A 15,675-nucleotide genomic window follows, 5' to 3' on the forward strand; every position below is an offset into this window, starting at 1 on the left:
CAGCGTAGGGGGGCAGAATCACCTCCCTCGAGCTGCTGGCCACGCTTCTCCCGATGCAGCCCAGAGTACGGTTGGCCTTCTGGGCTGCCAGTGCACCATTGCCAGCTCATGTCCAGCTTTTCATCCACCAGCACCCCCAAGTCCCTCTCGGCCAGGGCTGCTTCCATCCTTTCTTCCCCCAGCCTGTACTGATACTGAGGGTTACCCCGACCCAGGTGCAGGACCTTGCACTTGGCCTTGTTGAACCTCATGAGGAAGTGCATGATGGGATAAAAAAATCTCTAGTGATAGCTTTATGTTTATGAAAAGAAAAGGAAAAGTAATGTCCTTTTCCTACATTCCAGTGCAATGCTTTTTTTGAGAAACAAGTAACTGGAGAAGGACAGAGCAGCAGGAGTAATAACAGATGTGGAAAAGCCCAGAAGATAGGAGGATTGACATTTGTGATCCCACAAGGTGACTTCAGAGTCAGTCCCCTCTAGGGTTTTGTTTGTAATGGCAGGTTGTCAGAGATGTGGGACACAACATACAGCGGCTGAGCAGGATTGTTTACAGCAAATATATGATCCAGCTTCTCAGAGTAGCTGCAAACTCTGCGAATGCTCACCTATTATTGGCCATGCAACTTTTGTTTTTCTTTCCTATACCCACAGGCTGGAGCTTTGGCTGAACCCCTTCCCCTTGCCTTGCTCAGGGAGTCCCATGTACATGCAAACACTGCAGAGACGGGAATTTATATGGGCTGATTCACAGTCCTCTTCCCAGAGGGAAGTGAGCCCTGGCCGTTAGCACAAGACCACGCTGAACATGAGGCATGAGTGCCCAGTAATCAGAAGCATATGGCACAAGCATGCAGTCGCCCCATGAGCTGAACCAGCAAAGGAGAGCTCTTGGCTGAATGTCAGGGTTGAAATCGGTAGGTGACCTAGCCAGTCAGGATGACCTTACATAGCAGAGGACACAAAAATAAAAAGAGAAGCAAGGTGTTTGGCAGAACAGTGGAGTAACGGTGAAAAAAAGTGTGCAGAGGTTTCGGTCTTTAACTCTGCTGTTGCTGAATAGAGCCAGCACTTCAGTAAACCATCCCAATGGAATTCCATGCATTAAAGCAATAGTGATTCACAGCAGGAAAAATCTGAGGATGAGAGCTATTTTAATATAAAGCTTATACCCCGTGATGGATTTTAAGATGAGACACACTGCAAGGGCTTTAGTGGTAAAGTAGACAAAGCTTCTCTCTTGCAGCCAGCGTTAGCCACTCAGGTTCTGTAAACCAGCCAAATTCCACTGATTTTAGAGAAAATTGTATTGATTTTCAGTAGCTGAAAAGTTGTTCCAAATCTTCCAAAGCAAACCGTATTTCTTCTTCTTTTTCTTCAAATGATTGTACTTTAAAAAGTGACTCTGTAACCAGTAGGTGACAGCATAGTGTCACCAGGAAAATGGAAATTATAAAAGCTAACAAGGTAAAAATGCAGGTGTTGGGGGTTTTTTATTATTTTCTATTATATAGTGAGACTTTACTACCATTACTTAGTCATGGTTTCTCTCTTCATTAAGCAGTTTTTTTTATTTTTTTTTTTGTAATTCCTAAGAAGATTTAACCCATGGGATTTTTGTGGAAATGTATCTCAGGGGATATTTTCCTGACAAGAAAGAACTACCTGAGAGCATTCTCCCGTAAAGGGAAACTACGTTACACTGAAATACATGTCAAAAAGCCTTCAAAATTCATAAAAAAGGACTCTATATTGCTGTATAAAATTATTCCTAAATGTGTCAGGACAACACCTAAAAAAAAAAAAAAGTATATGCGTATATATGTGTACATGCATATACACATTTTGTTAAAGCACTAATGAGAACTAAAAAAATAAGATTTTGGAAAGTTGCTTGGCATCATATATGTTTTCCAAAGCAAATACTTACCTTTGTTTTGTTTGGGAGATTTCTGAGACAACATAAAAGGCTATTTAACAAAATTCATTTAGCAGGATTCCCATTAGATAAGATACACAAAAAAGCAGCAGCAAAATAACAATGAACAATAACAGACATTCTTCAAAAAATGACAAATTTCATTCCCTGGTGCAAATTGCCCCTTTACCTCTTTTTTTTTTTTTTTTTTCTTTACGCTATCTGGTGTAATAATCCCTCTGAATACCTATTTAGCATCTGCTATGGTATGTGATTTTCTGTGACAAGTGAATTGTTTCAGGCTTGGTGGAGGCAATACCTAGGGACTTGGAAATTCTGAGGCTGCCTGACTTTATTATGTGCCAAGCAACCTTAAGCTGTAGCATGGTTAATTAAATTGCATTTAAAGGCATTTCACACTTGAATTATGTATGCAATGGCATGGTAATATGGTGCTAATACAATTTCTCTACCTAAGGACTATCTGTATGGCTGTGTTTAGGTTTGCTTGTTTGTGTCTTTTTTCTTTTTTTTTTTTTTTTTTTTTTGGATGGTACATGGGCTTTGCTGCAGTCTGCATGATGGAGAAGGGGTGTGATTAGACACTGATTAGAGAACAGAAGGCTGTGGGGAGACCTGATTGCAGCCTTTCAGTACCTAAAGGGGGCCTATAGGAAAGATGGGGAAAATCTTTTCAGGAGGGCCGATTGTGACAGGACAAGGGGTGATGGTTTCAAACTAAACCAGGGTAAGTTTAGACTAGATATAAGGAAGAAATTCTTTACAATGAGGGTGGTGAAACACTGGGACGGGTTCCCGGAGAGGTGGTGGAGGCCCCATCCCTGGAAACATTCAAGGTCAGGTTGGATGGAGCTCGGAGCAACCTGATCTGGTTAGCAGTGTCCCTGCTCACTGCAGGGGGGTTGGACTAGGTGACCTCTAGGAATCCCTTCCAACCCAAAACTTTCTATGATTCTGTAGCCATATCTCCACTAACTTTTTAACCAGAGCATCTTCTGCCCTGTATCAAGTAGCTCTGGTGGCTCTAATAAAGAATTGTCCAGCTGTACAGAGACCATCATTCTGCCCCTTTGAGGAGCTAAGGAGCAGAGGCTAATTTCTTGAAAAAATGCTTTTTTATGTTGTTACATTTCTCAACCTGCTAGCTCCTCTGTATGTTTAGTCACTCTGGAGTTCCTATGAACAGTAAATTATGATGGAAGCAAATCTCTAAGAGAAAACAAAACAAAAAAAGAGAAATCCCCAAACCTCCTCCCCTCCCTTCTGCAGTGGATGCATTTTTAAGAAAATACCTCCATGCAAAGCTATATGCTTGTATCTGTGAGTGAAAACTGTACTGTTCTGTTGTAATAAAGACGAAGACCTTGAAGGTCACCTCATTACCTCTTGGCAAGTTTCTCAGCACACTGAATAACTGAAATTTGGACAATGGAGAAGGGATATAATGATTTTATTGCAGCTGTGTGCATCAAAATCCCTTTCACATTGATAATAGTGTTCCTTGGAATGAGCACGAGAGTGATCTTTCCCCTTTTCCTCTTCTAACTGAAAGGAAAGCATAAGATAAAGCATAACAGCAAGGTGAAAATCAAAGCAGAGAAAATGTATTCACACAGGAAATGGTTTACAAGAAGCTACAAAAGGCTAAATTGTAGCTTTAACAGCTGACTCAATTGGTGGTAGGAGGTAACTGCATGGGTGCAGACATTGACTTTTCGCTCAAAAAAAAAAAATATATCTCTGTACTCTCCTCTTCCATAAGGAGCTTAGGGTTTTGCATAGGTCAGAGAAGAATGAATGAGTGACTTTCATGTGTTTGGGCCTATGCAAAGTCTCCAAGGTGAGAGACAGGGTGGTATTTTGCTTTCTTCCAGTCTTCGGAAACCTCATCTATTTGTCATGGCCCTTGACAGATAGTCAGAAGTAGTTTTGCAATGGCACTGGCCAGCTCCATCAGCACTTGTGGGTGCATCCCATCAGGTTGAATTGGTCAGGCAGTTGGATTAGATGAACACTGTAGATCTTTGCTGGCTGAAAATATTCTATTATTTCTATTTAAATCTGTTCTGTTCTGTTCCGTTCTGTATAAGGTGCCTTTCCCCATTGAGAAGCTGGCCCACATTTTCCATAGTGTTCCTTTTGCTGCTGCTATAGCTGTAGGAGTAATTTTTGTGAGCAGATTCAACTCCAGGTGAGCTCTGGCCTTCTGACCAACATTCCTGTATTCTCAGACATTTCTATAATCCTCCTGGGTCACTTGCCCTTGTTTCCATCTCTTGCAAACTTCCCTTTTATGGAGAACTTTAGTCCTTGATTCCTGCAGCAACTTATTCGTTCATGAAGGCATCCTATTGCCTTTGCCTGACCTCCTGCTCATCGGGGTGGACTGCTCTTGAGCTCAGAGTGGATCCTTGAATATCAACCAACTCTTCTGGATCCTTCTCTCCAGGACTGTATCCCATGGGATTTTTTGAAGCAGTTCTCTAAATAGTCCAAAGTCTGTTTTCCTGAAGCCCAGGGTTATGATCCTATTATTTGCCTTGTGCCCTCTTCTCAGGATCCTGAACACCACCACTTCAGAGTCATTGCAGCCAAAACTGCCCCAGCCTTCCCATTCCCAACCAGTTCTTCCTGGCTGTAAGTATGATGCCTTGTAAGACACCTCTCCTCATCAGCTCCTCGATCACCTCTGTTAAGAACTTTTCATCAATGTACTCCAGAAACCTCTTGGGTTGGTTTTTTTTTCATGTGATGTCCCTTCAGCAGATACTGGGCTGGTTAGAGTCTCAAGCTAAGTCTGAAATGTAACTTTCTTTCTTATCACACACAGAATCACACAGAATGGCAAGGGTTGGAAGGGACCTCGGGAGATCATCTAGTCCAACCCCCCTGCTAAAGCAGGCTCCCCTAGAGCATTCTACACAGGACTTCATCCAGGCGGGCCTTGAATATCTCCAGAGAAGGAGACTCCACAACCTCCCTGGGCAGCCTGTTCCAGTGCTCTGCCACCCTCGAAGTAAAGAAGTTTTTCCTCATATTCAACTGAAACCTCTTATGTTTCAGTTTGCACCCATTGCCCCTAGTCCTGTCGCTGGACACCACTGCAAACAGACTGCTTCCATCCTCATGACTTCCACCCTTAAGATATTTGTATGTGTTGATAAGGTCCCCTCTCAGTCTTCTCTTCTTCAGGCTGAACAAGCCCAACTCTCTCAGCCTTTCCTCGTAGGGGAGGTGCTCCAGTCCCTTTATCATCCTAGTTGCCCTCCTCTGGACTCTTTCTAGGAGTTCCTCATCTTTCTTGAACTGGGGAGCCCAGAACTGGACACAGTACTCCACGTGGGGTCTCACCAGGGCAGAGTAGAGGGGGAGGATAACCACCCTCGACCTGCTGGCCACACTCCTCTTAATACACCCCAGGATACCATTGGCCTTCTTGGCAACAAGGGCACATTGCTGGCTCATGGTCAGCTTGTCGTCCACCAGGACTCCCAGGTCCCTCTCAGCAGAGCTGCTTTCCAGCAGGTCAGCCCCCAGCCTGTACTGGTGCATGGGGTTTGACCTCCCCAGGTGCAGCACTCGACACTTGCCCTTGTTGAACTTCATCAGGTTGCATATCTGAGAACTGAGGCAGGCATGCCTTCTTCCAGAACATTTGATTTACAGTCATAAGGAATTGTCTCAATATTGCTTCCTAACAGTTAGCAAAGCACATTACTATCTTCTACAGCCTCTTTGCAAACTTCACTCAATGTATATATTGACAATAAAAGGCATCTCTTTTTTATATGAAGAAGGTAAACATTTTCTCATCTACTTAAAATAAAAACTAAAACCTAAGCACTATAATATCACCTCCAGTGACTGTATCAATATATTTCAGTAAGTAGGTTCAAACTCATTAACTTCTGACAGCAGTTGTTCTACCAAAAATGGAATATCTGTCTGTAAGTAAGAGCAGATCAGTGCTTTGGTAGCAAAGATTATGTCATCGCTAATTCGGTGTGTGAGTTTGTCCGACAGTGTTTGTGAATTAACAACACAGTGTGCATGTCTATGGATTGTGATGTATTCTGACTTTTGAGGTCCCTAAGTAATAACTTTCAGTGATTTTTGGGAAAGCATAGTGTAGAAAAGACAGCATTCCCTTCCCCTGCTCAGAAATTTCCTTCAGCCCATGTCTCAAAGGTCAGTGCATATAAGGACACTACACCAGATGAGCAAGGTAGACTGCATGAATTGCTGAACTCTGTAGGAGAAAAAAGCAATCACTTGCTACACAAATAGGTGCTTAAAACTTCCATGATGTCATCCTACAGGTAAGACTAGGTGAATTCACAGTTATGAAGAAAATTGCTTATGAAATTTTAGACCTGTAAAAAAATTAATTAAAGCATATCTGAGTCTAAAGTTTTGTTGGAAGAGACGCCTCAAATGACACTTGAAATTGAAAACAAAAACCCTCATTTGTTTCCATAAGAAGAATGTTGTGGACATTTTCATTTTTGATATATAAATAGGATTGCATAAAAGAACTACTTGGCTCTAATAACACTGGGTGTGGAGGCGGTCGGGGTGGGGGATGTTGGCCTGGGTTTTTTTTTCTTTAAAAAACATTTAATTTTTCCTTGTGTCTGCCTTTTTGTCATCCCAATATTTTCTGAGCTCTTTGGTAATTTTCAAATAAATTTAATACAAAGTTAGAATTCATTAAGATACCGATTTTTACCAGTTTAATGAAAATCAGCAGTTGAATAGGAGACTGCCTCATGGCCTCATTGAGCAAAAAGTAGTGAGGAATCAACCATATACACATATATGCATCTTTGGCAAGCTCCAGATAGCAAATCGGTATTAATGCAGGTCTGTGTTGGCATGGGGCCTAGGTAAGGACTGAAGCTATTAGGTGTGCTGGACTCCTGGATAAACCTGGAGGTGTTGGAGTACATGGGTTCTTGAGAAATTGTGGGAAGGTTGAAACATTTTGAAAGAAATATAGGAATATAGAAGACAAATCCTGAGGAAGGCAAACTTCATTAATTTTAACAGTCATCGAAGTGTGTTTTCTTGCTAATGGAAGCAATTTTTAAGACCTTGAATATTGACTCTGGCTGCAAGTGATGTCATTCAGTTGTCTTGTTAACAGGACAAAGACAAGTTGCAGCCTTCACAGTAGACCACACTCTGAAAACGTCAGGTCTCATCAGAGATGCAGGCAAGACTACCAGAATACACATAGCATGTATGCTACTGCTTTTAAAATGCTGCATAATTTTTTACTAGAAGTTTCTATTAGTCAAAAAAAAAAAAAAAAAAAAAAAAAAAAGAAAAGTTATTCCTTCTATTTCCCCTTTGCTAAGAGAAGGTAAATCTACGGACTTCTAAGACCCAAGGGATTTCACATGTGTGCAATACACACACATCCAGCCACACAGACCAACACAGACATGGAGTGATGCCTTTACTGTCACCCACATAAACACCTACGACACTTGCATAGACATGGACAAGACAGACAGCTGACCCTATTATTCCTCTCTGGCTGACTGGGATTTCCAACATGCACACACCCTCAGTCTCCTGATCCACAGCCACATGCATGTCCACATGCCTCTTGAAAACAGATCACATAAGAAGTCCTTTCTGAATCCATTCCCAGACTCTGTGTCCCTTTTCCAGCCCTCAGCTCTGGTCTGGCAAGTTTCCTAAGACTGGTCTCCACCTACCTGCTAACTAATCCTGCTTGACTTCACTGGCAAGTCATCCCACATACCCACATATGTAATAGAGAGCGAGGTCAACCAGGTGATCTTAAAAGTCTGTTCCAACCTAAATGATTCTATGATTCTATAATTCCTCAGACATCCAATAATATCTTGGGATTATATCCCAATAAAGCTTGTTTTTTCCCACAAGACCCATGGTAGCCAAGCAACACTTGAATGGTTCCTTTGCTGACCCATCCATCAGTGACCTGAGAGGTCTTGTCCTTCATACCATCTCCATTGTCTCTATGTTGTAATGGTTCATACAATTGAGCGTTTAATTTATTATTCTTCTTGTGTCTTTGATTTTTTTTCGTGTTGAATAGTTGTCAACCTCATTGACTGGGTGTCCTTACATTCAGGATGTCCATGTATCTTTCCAATCCACACACACTTACAACTACAACTGCCATCTTCACTTTCATCCTCTGTGCTCTTTTCCTTCATTTTCCATCTTTGTGTGTATGTATGTGTCTTGTTTCTCTTAAAAAAAATATCTTGATGGATCTCTTCTGCCTTTAGAGGATATTAGAAACGTGATCCTCACTTACAGTTATTTTAAATTCATTGGTTTGATTACAAAGTATTAAGAAGTACTGAACCTGCCTGCCAGAGGGATAATCACAGAATAAGGATAATCATAGAATAATTTAGGATGGAAGGAACCTCTGGGAAACACTCTGTCCAAGCTCCTTTTCAAAGCAGTGTTACTTTCAGAGTTAAATCAGGTTTCTCAGGTACCCATCTAGTCAAACACTGAAAATCTCTAAGGGTGTAGCTTCCACAACCTCTCTGGGAACTGTTCCAGATTTTATCCAGTCTCATTGTGAAACCAAAGCTGATTTCAAAAAAGGCATTTTGAGGTTTGTTTCCCCACCACCACCACCACCTCGTTTTAGTAATATTTACAAAAGTGGGAGAAAACACTGGCTTTTCACCAAAAAAACAAACCAGTATTTATGATAATATATTGTGACACGTCCTGTAGAGAGAAGGAAAATTCAGAAACACAATTCCAGTAAGAGATTTTAATCTGTTTTGTCATTTAAAACATTTTTTTCAATTTCTAATCGACACACACACCTATATAGTTAATGTTTTATTTTTAAAGTCAGACTTTTCAGGAGAAAATGTCAATGAAAATACTTTAATCTTCAGAGTTTTTTAAGAGTGATAGGCAATATCTGGGGGTGGCTGAAAGATTTTAAGTAACCAAATAAGAGTTTTCAGTGACTGCATTATGTTCACATTCATATCTTTAGAATTTGAGTTGATTTTATTATGCATTGAATTAAAAATCAATTAATTCCCTTTTCTTCAATAAGTTGTGTTAGGAAATTTTTACAAGCAAAAGATTTCTTTGAACTACATAAAAATGGCATATTTAAATTTTTAAAGGAATGGATTAAAGTAACTCCTGGTAAATGTAAGTACAGTTTTTCCTTCGATAACATTTAATGTAAGGGTTTCAAATTTATTTTTCAATAATTCATTTTAGATATTTATACTGCCTCCATTATCACAGTTCCTAAGCACATCTAACCCTCCAGGTTTATTTTGGCAATACTTTTTGGATGCTCAGATGCTACTCTTCAACAGGCAGTCTGGAAAGCTGAAGTGAAGAAAGTCAAAATGCATTTCTAGGACAAATGAACGAGTCCTAGACTCGTTCCAGACACCGTTGAACAAGTGCCAGTGAGACTACCTTAGATATAAGACCAAGATGGTTATTTCAGCTTGAGTATAATGTCTGTTAATATAATTAGAATGATCCAAGATGTCTTGACTCAGGTTGCACAGTGTCCTGATAAATGTTGCCAAGAGTAAACGTGTTAGAATTGGAGACTAAGGTAGAAAATGGTATCATCTGGGTTTCTCTTTAGTAGAATAAAGAGTGTTTTGCATCGTGCTCTATTCTGTAGAGCTGATATATCTTTAATACCTTCCTAAAGCATCAGACACATGATCGTGGTGGACCTGGGAACTAGACACAAGCCTGTTAAGATCCAGGCTCAAACCCTGTTTAACTGGTCCATCACATAAAAACCATCTGTGCTTTCTAGGTTAATGTTTACATTCTGGAATGATTGAATGTATTTGTTATGTAGACTTCAGTAGATAAATTGGGTTGTGTCATCATTGTCTGTCTCCCCCCTCCCCTCCTGGGAATTAAGTAAAAAACTACTCTAGTGAATTAATGCTGAATATGAAGCTCTACTACTCCACGCATAGAGAGTTTCCTACTGGGTGGAAAACTTACCTGAGCTTTATACATTGGTCTGACATTCTTCCACAGTTCTGCTAGTGATCTAAAAATAACCTTGGCCAAATCACTTTGTCTCTTTTTGTGACTTTTCTCATCTGTAACAGTCATAATTGTACTTTTCTCTTTTGCAAATTGACTAGAGATTACCAATAAAAAATCTACTGTGCAAGCTATGCAATCTATTATTACCCATTTTGGGACAGGTTTTAGTTAATATTTAAACTTGATTAGCTTGACTTTTGCTATGTAGTCAGTGGGACTACTCTTCCTTGAAGTTATGTATATGCTTAAGTACTTTACTTAACTGAGATTTAATTTTAGTTTATGGAAAAAGCTGACATTTATTATCACATAGGGGTGTACTTTCATATTGATTCTGCAGATATTCATAATAAAGCTGCTGTAATTAGAATGAAGGAGGTAGACCCTTGTGCTTTGGCAAATGGTTTTAGCTTAATTCTTCCATACCATCAGATAGTGTTTAACTATTCATCAAACTGTGCCTTACATAACGGCCACAGAGAAATCCAATATTAGAAGAACTTTCTGGCATTCTTGGCTTTCACTGTCATGTCTCATGCTATTTTTTTTTTAGAGTATTCAGATGTGTTTGCAAAAACAATGAAAAGCATCACTATTTTGAGAAATCCCCATAATAATTGGCAAGTATCCTTAAGAAAGCAATATTAGTATTTTTTAATGTTTTGGTTCTGCACTGATTTATCTTAAATCTTGTTTAAAAGCTCAGATTAATTTTTCATGCTGACTATCACAAAGTGTAATGCTCCCTAAATTACAGCCTCTTACAGCAATAATTGGAAGGTATGTGGCTGTCCATGAATTCATTTTGGGCTCTCAGGAGATGGAGGTCATGCCTTATCTCATCAGAATGGCAATTTACGCCAGATTTGTAATAAAGTTTCAGATTAAACATGTGATAGTTTGATAGCTTGAGCACGTGTTGTACACCTTTCCTTAAAAGTGTAGCTCACTTGCATGCTGATAGGTACCATGACTAGGAAATATCTTCCCCTTATTAAGCTTTATTTTACAACTCTGCTTAGAGGAAAACTGTTCTTTATTCACATTATGGCCCTCCTAGAATATGCAAATGTATTCTCACATTCCCAAGGCAAATATCAAACAGAGACATGAGCAAAGCATTTCCATCATCATTATATTCCTATCCTGAACAGATGTGGATTAGTGATGCATTATTGCCAAGATCACAATCTGTAGTGGAATAAACTGATGTTACTCTGAAACTCACCATGTCCTTTAATTTGTTATTTTCCTCATTTTTTTTCCAGCAACTGAGGAAGAATAAAAACAAGATAATAAATTCTGCAGCTTATAGTGAATACTTTGGGATTCTGTTCCAAAGTCTTTGATGTTTCTAACATTCAATAGTTGTCACTTGGGTCAATGAACTTTATATTATAAACTTTATAATATAAACTTTACCATGACACCTAAGATTATAGTTATTTAATTAGTAACTTTCAAACCACTTTTACCAGTTGGTAAAAAGTCCCACCATCACCAGATTATCAAAGCAGGATTTAGAAGCTTTTAACTCTGGAGGATAAAGAACAGTTTAGGTAAGCATTTCTTGGAGACCTTCTAAGTATAAAGTTTTCTCAAAAAGGAAAGTTGAACAAGGTGTTTTCTTCAGGTAATTTCTGTACTTACATGGCTATATTCTCATTTTACCGATAAAAATCGAGAATTTGGAGGTGAGATGATTGGTTTAAGGTCATTAGCAGGCAAAGAGCAGAGCTAGGATCATCATCCTAATCTGCCCTTACTCTATTTTTTTTTTCATGGATGTCTATTTAAACTATAACTGCATCTGAATTTAGATTTAAAGAAAACAGAAGAATTAATTCTGTGGAATGTAAATCAGTTTTATGAATGTTACTTTAGGTTCATCTATCTGTTTTCCTCACTCTGTCATTTTCTTATTACACAATGACTATAAAATATTGGCTAAAACTGAATGTTCAATTTGAGAAGAACAAGGACAATAACAATCACTGAGTTAAGTTTATCGTTAAATTAAGAAATATGTTATGTCTGAGATTCACCATATTCTTTTACTGTGTTTTCATGATTCTTCAGCCTAACAAGTACTAGGATATCAGTAAACAAAATCTTTATTGTAGATGGGGGAAATTCCCAGAAGAAGGGCTGTGTTAGAAGTAGATTGTTTTCTATTGACATCTGGGGTGTCTTTCTATCCTCATTAGCCCTTCCAGTCGATTTCATGTTTGCATAATGAAAGTTTGTGCTAGCTTTGAGTCTGACATTAGATTTTAATGAGTGGTTCTTACACCTATAGTCAAATTAGGGCAGTCACCAGAGCTTTTTTTGGCATAACAAAACAGCACTAATGTGCCTCGAGTTTTAGTTTGCTAAGTATTGTGAATAACTACAAATAATATGAATAATACAATCTTTAAGCCCCATTGCAATGTATTTCTGAATATTGGGAGTTTATTGAACTATAAAGAAAAATCTTGGCATAATCTGAATACATAAACATGAGCAGGGAATCTGGAAGCAAAATGGGGAAAATTTTGAAAACTTGTCTTTAAAATATATAGTTTAAGACAAAGCATGTGGAGTCTGGTGAGTTTTTAGAGTCCAGAGACACTGACACGAATGTACCAACATTAATTACTTGACTCCATATATTGAGGATAAATTTAGGCTTGTTTTCTATCTGTAGATGTGGAAAACTTACTCATGTTAATTAAGAGGAACACTAATAAATTTCAACATTAGAATTTTCTACAAAGACAATAAAATTCAAGTCTAATAATTCTATACAGTAATTTGAAAATTATAAGGCTGTTTTGTCTTTGCTTTTATCAGAATATATTGAAATAATTCTTCTAATTTCTCTCCTGCTATTCCTGATCTTCTTCAGTGTGGCAAGAGACAAGAGTTTCATGTTCTACTTGATTTATGGTGTTTTATGTTCTTGCAAGATATAAAGGTCTTCAATGCTCTTGTAGACTTTGATTGAACTAAACTGAATTAACTTGTAAATGGAAGCAGGATTTCTTGAAATCTAGATAACTAAGAAAATCTGCAGATGTTTAATTTAAAATTACAGAACATTCATTTCACATCCTGTGTCATAAAAATGGTCCCAGGATACATGGCTTTTCAGGGACATCTGTGAGTAATGCAAATGAGGATGCCGACTGACAGCCCTGAAAATTATCCATGGAGCAGCAGGGAGGTGGCAGCAGGCAGTTTCTGCAAAGCTGCTCGCAGAGAGCCTGCCGCACAATTCTGTCGAACATCTCACCTCCAGATCTGGCCTGTGCTCTCTCGTAACGCGGGCTGAAATTTTGGGTGGCAACTTTAAATATAAGCACTCTGCTCAGTCGTCAGGACAGCACAGAAGTTTATGCTTTTCTTGCCTGCAATTCAAACAGGGAGACATTTCAGACATGGATGTTGCTAGCCAAAGAATCTCTTGTACTCTTAGGTAGGGCGATGTGCCTGTAGCTGCTATGTTGTAGTAATACAGTCTGAAAAGACACCTGCCGAAATGCAGCTGTTAAAACCTTTAGTTGGGGGATTTTTTCCTGTGTCAGTATTCAAAGAGTCAAAACAATAAAGATTTTTTTTTTAGATTGCTACAAAACCTGTACTGCAAAATTAATAAAAGTGTAGTCTTCTTTAGCAGTTAGTCTTAACTATTAAAGAAATAAAGTAATACGATTTCTTTACTTCTTTCTTATTATTTATGCACTGGTATGGATCAAAATTTTGTGCCTTTTCCATGTCACACATTTGAAAGAGCAGGCAAAGAAGGGTGCTTAGAACTTCAGTGATGAGGTCTTCTGGAGTCATGGCATGTAAAACCACAGGGCCTCACTCTTGTTAAGCATCCTACATGCTTCATCATGTCTTCATGTGAAGCTTTATTTTCATCAGTGTTACAGGCTTGTTTCAGATCTGGATGTAGCTCAGTTTGGGCACAACCTCTTTTCTTTTGCATTGATCTGTAGTCTTGTTCCATAAGTGAATGAAAATCTTTTTGATTCTTTGATAGTCCGAACCATCCCTTTCCAGTTTTAATGTCCAAAGACAAAGTTATTCTTTTTAGAGGACTAATAACGCAATTAGGATAGAATATTAAAGAGAAGAACAATACTCTTTAAAGAAAGATTTAACCACTTGTGCCAGAGATCCAGCCCAAAGTCAGACAAAAGGTTACAGGAGAGAGTACAAGGTTGTGTCTGACAGTGGAGAAGATGAGACATATGTGACTATGTAAACCTCATTATTGGGCTCTCATTGCAGTGTTCATGGAGAAATACTGCCAGAGAGAGTGAAGTAACAAGATTGAAGTTAATAAAATAGTTACTTAATGTTCAGGAGGAAAGACTCTTTCAAACACAGAACATAGCTGGGACGGGTTGACCCTGGCTGGATGCCAGGTACCCACCAAAGCCGCTCTATCACTCCCCCTCCTCAACTGGACAGGGGAGAGAAAATACAATGAAAGGCTCATGTGTAGAGGTAAGGACAAGGAGATCATTCAGCAGTTACCATCACAGGAAAAATGTAGTCAACTTGGGGAAAATTAACTTAATATTTTACCAACAAATCAGAGTAGGATAAGGAGAAATAAAAACTAAATCTTAAAACACCTTCCCCCCACTCCTCCCTTCTTCATGGGCTTAAGTTCACTCACAATTTCTCTACTTCCCCCTCCCCACAAATGGCGCAGGTGGGACAGGGAATGGGGTTTGGAGTCAGTTCACCACATGTTGTCTCTGCCACTCCTTCCTCCCCAGCGGATGACTCCTCACACTCCTCCCCTGCTCTAGCCTGGGATCCCCCCACGGCAGACAGCCCTCATTCTTTGATAGTCCGAACCATCCCTTTCCAGTTTTAATGTCCAAAGACAAAGTTATTCTTTTTAGAGGACTAATAACGCAATTAGGATAGAATATTAAAGAGAAGAACAATACTCTTTAAAGAAAGATTTAACCACTTGTGCCAGAGATCCAGCCCAAAGTCAGACAAAAGGTTACAGGAGAGAGTACAAGGTTGTGTCTGACAGTGGAGAAGATGAGACATATGTGACTATGTAAACCTCATTATTGGGCTCTCATTGCAGTGTTCATGGAGAAATACTGCCAGAGAGAGTGAAGTAACAAGATTGAAGTTAATAAAATAGTTACTTAATGTTCAGGAGGAAAGACTCTTTCAAACACAGAACATAGTTGGGACGGGTTGACCCTGGCTGGATGCCAGGTACCCACCAAAGCCGCTCTATCACTCCCCCTCCTCAACTGGACAGGGGAGAGAAAATACAATGAAAGGCTCATGTGTAGAGGTAAGGACAAGGAGATCATTCAGCAGTTACCATCACAGGAAAAATGTAGTCAACTTGGGGAAAATTAACTTAATATTTTACCAACAAATCAGAGTAGGATAAGGAGAAATAAAAACTAAATCTTAAAACACCTTCCCCCCACTCCTCCCTTCTTCATGGGCTTAAGTTCACTCACAATTTCTCTACTTCCCCCTCCCCACAAATGGCGCAGGTGGGACAGGGAATGGGGTTTGGAGTCAGTTCACCACATGTTGTCTCTGCCACTCCTTCCTCCCCAGCAGATGACTCCTCACACTCCTCCCCTGCTCTAGCCTGGGATCCCCCCACGGCAGACAGCCCTC

The sequence above is a fragment of the Egretta garzetta genome, unplaced genomic scaffold (genome assembly GCF_000687185.1).
Source record: "Egretta garzetta isolate BGI_Z169 unplaced genomic scaffold, ASM68718v1 scaffold323, whole genome shotgun sequence".
Classification (NCBI taxonomy): Eukaryota; Metazoa; Chordata; class Aves; order Pelecaniformes; family Ardeidae; genus Egretta; species Egretta garzetta.